The sequence below is a fragment of the Rhea americana genome, unplaced genomic scaffold, assembly GCF_003343005.1.
Source record: "Rhea americana isolate MKP2758 unplaced genomic scaffold, rheAme1 scaffold_246, whole genome shotgun sequence".
NCBI lineage: Eukaryota > Metazoa > Chordata > Aves > Rheiformes > Rheidae > Rhea > Rhea americana.
Window position 1 is genome coordinate 251373 of NW_028186364.1, and position 5089 is coordinate 256461.

The window sequence follows — 5089 nt, forward strand, 5'->3', positions numbered from 1 at the left end:
TCGAAAAGCAGAGCACCTGGTCCCTATGCATCTTGAGAGGGGACTTGCAGCCTATGCCTGCAGCCATGGAGGAGGCGGTGGGTCACCGGCCGGTGCCGGGCCACTCACCGAAGGAGAGGGAACTGCTGCACTGCTCAGGCTGCGGTCTGACAGGCYCTGGTGGTGGTACATCCCTAAGGGATCCTGCAAAGCTTTTGGAAGTGATGGTTAGAGCAAGGAGACAAGATCAGCGTTGGGCTGTAGGAGCCCGGTGGGATGGTCAGAGCAGAGCCCACGCTGCCGTTTTTGAACGGGAGCTGCCTGTTCCCTGATGTAGCAAGTGTTTGTAAGGCAGACTGAAAAAGCAGGGTCAGTGCTTGAGAGCTGGGTCCAGCTGAGGAAAACTGCRCAAAGGACACAACGCCAGGCACACAGTCATCCGGGACTTCGTGTGAGCCAGGTGTGCGCCAAATTGCTGGTAGGATTGGGAAGATGGAGATGCTGCTTTACCTTTTGCAATGGGAAGAGGTTAATGATCTGAAGTCTGGTTTCTCACCTCTAGTCACCTTGGCTCAAGACCAATTTTCAGCCCTAGATTAAGTGAGCCCAATGATCCACACACAMGACATGGTGAATGACAGCTCCTACGCGGCAGCGGAGCTCCGTATTAACACGTAGAGCCTCGGCAGCGGACAGGCTGAGGGGCCAGACTTTGCCTTTCCTCCAGCACAACAGGGCTCTTGAACAGAGAGATGGGAGCGGGCGCTCCTGCGGGAAGGACCTGCGCCGCCCCYGCACAGGGCCACTTCCATGTGACGAGCTGGGCCAAATGACAAGCAGGCTTTTATCAGTGGGGGAAAAACTCTGGAAATGTTTTGAAAGAGTAAATAGATACCAGGAAAGTGTGACTTTCTCACAGATTTCAGACTGTCAGAAGAATTCTGAGTGACTTATGTGCCATGTCTGGGTATATATAATGTGGGCGGAAATATTTAACATGTGAGCAAACATGACTATATACTTACATGTTTTATATGCAGGGGAGAAAATGATTATTTAAGAGACAATAAGAACTTAAAATTGAAATAACATAAGACTCATCCTTTTTTGGCCAAAATTCTCCCAGATGCGTGTGGAGCATGTTCCTGTTTGCTATAAAATCTATCTAAAGCTCCACTGCAGAGAAAGTTTTATTCTGCATGTGTGTGAGCATGTGTATGCGTGTGTTCTAAGTGTTTTGCATTATATGAGCTCTGACCTTCAGAGGAGAACAGAAGGAATATTTTCCCCCCTGAGGCTAGAGTTGTCAGTGAAATGTCTGTCTTTCTTAATAATTTCAATCCAGGTGACAGGGGACAGGGCATTTTGCTCTGAACGAACGTACTGTAAAAACTGTCAGATAGAATTTGTCTCAAGAAACAACATTTCTATCTATTCAGGGTCATAATTACAGGCATCTTATGACCTGTGGAGCAGCACATTTTTCTTAACCGAGAAAGGAATCCTAAAATAGGTGGTTTGGTCTTCTGTGGAGCTTTGCATTAAACCTAAATGGATTCTAACAAGCAATGGCGATCTCTAGCCACGATGCCTTCTTCGGTTGTTTTGTTGTTGTTTTTTAATCCAGAACAAACTGTGCACAGAAGTGACGTAGCAGAAGCGAAGGGATATAAATTGCCTTTCACTGGGCTGGAGTAATGGTCTATTTTGTCCTGTATCCTGTCTCCTAAGTGCCTGCCTCTCTGAATTTCCTCTGACACTCAAAACTGACAGTGGCCAGCGTCTTTTTAATGAGCTGAATAAGTAACTAAATGGGTAATTAACCAAATAAGCATGACGATAATTTGATTGTGCTTTCCTCACTTTTAAAGCACAGGAAATAGTAGGAAAAGTAATAATTCAGTGACCAGCAGGAATTCAAACAGAAGGACAGGAGGGTGGGGGGGTGGGGAGCTTTGACTAGATGTTGCTGCCTAAAAGCAACATAAAGCTCCCACAGTACTGGAGAAATCTTTGTTTGATTTGTTAAATATTTTGATTTCTCGATTTGTGCTTACTCAGTGTGGAAAGAAGTATCCAATAATTTGAAACAGCTTTTCTTCGTATGGTTTAATTTTTCAGACAGCAAATGGTTATGAAATGGATCATCCCAGGGGACCCCACAGAGCTGGACCGCTATGGGTCACACACCGCTCAACACTACAAATCATTCTGGGGTCACCAAACTGTTTTTGCATGATGGAGCTTTTGCAATGGTAGCCTGCAGTGTCCATTGCTTTCCTGCCTCACCAAGAAGGTTTAAGCAGCATTTCAAACTGAAAGATAACCAAAAGGCAACACAGCAGCAAGAGACTGTGACACACAGTGTTACTGCAGAGGCTCCAGAAATTAGATATTGGGCAATAATGCTTGCTGTCTCCTGGCATCCCAGCGGCTTGCAGTGACTCTCCTCCTGTCCACAGCAGCGAGACAACGATGACCACAGCAAAACCACGCAACAGGAGCATCCCACCKAGGAGCAGGGCCCCAGCTGGTCTCTGAACCATTCTCACCTGCAAGATCAATCCTGCTGGAGACTGATACAAGCGCTAATCAGCTCTATTGACACTACAGGCAGCAGGTTACAATCCATTTTCACCTGCAAACTACAATCGATGCCCCATTCTTGCCATCACAGGCAGAGGGTAAACACTCTTCAATAGGTCTGGGATTAGGGAAGCGGAGCAGCTTGCTACCGGCTGCCTGCTTGTGGGTGACTGCTGCAGGATGTAGGGCCCACAGGACTGTTGCTGCCAGACATTGACATTTTCTGACAAGTTCAGTAAGAACAAGGACTCTCAGGAAAAGGTTTTGCTGGCAGTGGACAAGGAGGACACATTCTCTCCACACTGACTTCAATCTCAACCGCTTGGGAACCTGCAGGAGAGATGAACAAGCATTTCCTTGTTCTGAGCAATCCCGCTGCAAAGCCGCTGTATGCCTGAAAGCGAGGACTGCAGGGAGATGCTAACAGTTCACTCAGCATCCCAGGAGAGCCAGGCTCATGATTTAAATATCACCGACAAAACTCCTCCATCTACATAGTGTTTAACACCCATCTGTCAAAACAAACATGTGTAAGAACGATTCTGCAATCTTTGCTAGCTGAAACCTCAGCAAGTGCTGTTCTCCCYTGGGGACCTAGAGGCACCTTGGGGAGAAGGGCAGAGAAACACACAGGCACCAGGGACTGCCCACCAGCCCGGCATGGAAGGGACACCACTAGGTTTGTCCCTGCCCGTCTGAAAGGAGAATCTGTTTAAATTTAACGTATTTAGGCCCATAGAAAGTCAGCTTGAGGAGATCCGTGAAGTCCAGACTGAGGGATTAAGAATAAAGCTCCGTATAAGCCTTGCAAAGTTCATTGCGAGGTTGTGTGATCCAAATGGCACGCTTCAGCAGCTAGAGAGGGGCTCAGTGATTCGAGACGTTTCTATTCCTGTCCATTCTGCTAACACGGCCTGTGATCTCCACTAAATCACTTCTCCTCTCCAGGCCTTCATTTCCTGCACCTGAAGCAGCAGGAACATGGGGCTCCTTTTCTTCTCTGGAAAGCACTGAACTCCCAGCAGGAAACCTTGTCTAGGCATTACTGTAATTGTAACACTGTCTTTACTAATACCATGTTGAGACAGATCATAGCAAAGGGCAAAAGCCAGAGCAAACAACAGCCAGACTGAAAAATTCTCCTCATACCGCAGTTGCATATCATATCACAGCCCCTGCCCGTGGGGCTGCCCTGTGAGTGGGGGACAGTGCAGGGAGCTGAACCTGGGCATCTCAGTGCACCGGCCAGCTTTGCTTTAGCACAAGGCAGCAGCAGGGTGCTGCTCTTCTGGAAGGGGAATAGGAACCTGGGAACGCTGCAGTGGAGACGGGGTAGAACCTGTGGGGTTTTCCCCTTCCTCCGGCACGTTTAGCTGGCATCACCTACTGGACCTATGACTGTGTCCCCTATAACAAATGTTCTGTTGTTGTAACAGGATGAAGAAATAGGGATGCCAGTAGTCAGGCAAATAGCCAACGGCCTAGGAGTTCAGAAAGCAGAGTGCTTGCTCCTGGCTGAGWAACTGTAAACACATCTGAGCTTCTCTCACCACAGATCTGTCTCCAACACAGCAGTATCTGTACTGCATGAGAATCCACGCAGCCCCTATGCTCCTGGGTGTATGCAGATCTGGGAGAGACCCTGTGGGGAGCCTCAGTACCATGTTTCGCTGTATTACAAATGTCAAAAGCATGGTAAGTTTGCTAAGCATTAAAATTATAATCATAGACGATGGGTGAGCAATCGCATATAGGGTGGCCAGGCAGCTGATGTCTGKCTGGCTCAGCAGAACGTGCAGTCCGATCAGGTAAAAGTTAGCTTGTTGTGTAAAGGTAAGAATAACAACTGCAATATTTCATGGACAATGTGTGAAGGGGTGAAAAATAAGGAGGAAGAAAAAGAGCTGCTGAAAGCTTTTCAAAGCCAGATTATGTCTTCACGGACGCTGTCGTTTTGCAACTGTTGATGTAATGACCTGTCTGCATTTCCTACTCAGCACGAGGATCTCTGCTGGAGCAATCAGCACCTAGTAAAAAGACTGTGATGTTTTCCTGTGTAAATATCATCTTAAATTAGAATGTACTGGTCAACTCATGTCACTGGAGGAGAGGAGCAATTACTGTCCAGGCCAGATCCACAGCTGGTGTCAGCTGGAACAGCTCCAGTGTTCACAACAGGGCTCGGAAGATTTATATCCAGCACAGAGCTGATTCTCTGGGCTGTACTGAGGACTCTTTTTACTAACTTATATTGTTTTATAGGTTTTCCCATATGACTATATGATCTGTCTGCCTTTGTGTAGAAAACAATATAACAGCTATTCATCCTTACCAGCTTTTCTATTTTTCTTTCCCATTTTTCTCTTTCTTCACCAGTCTGTCCTTGCTGAGTTCTCTTCATTGCATTTTTGCATTTATCTTTACACCAATTTGTTGTCCAGAGAGTTACAGCAAATTAGGTAGTAAATTAAAGCTGCTTCCTATTGGTGGGTGATCTTTTTTTTTTTTTTTTTTTTTTTTTTTT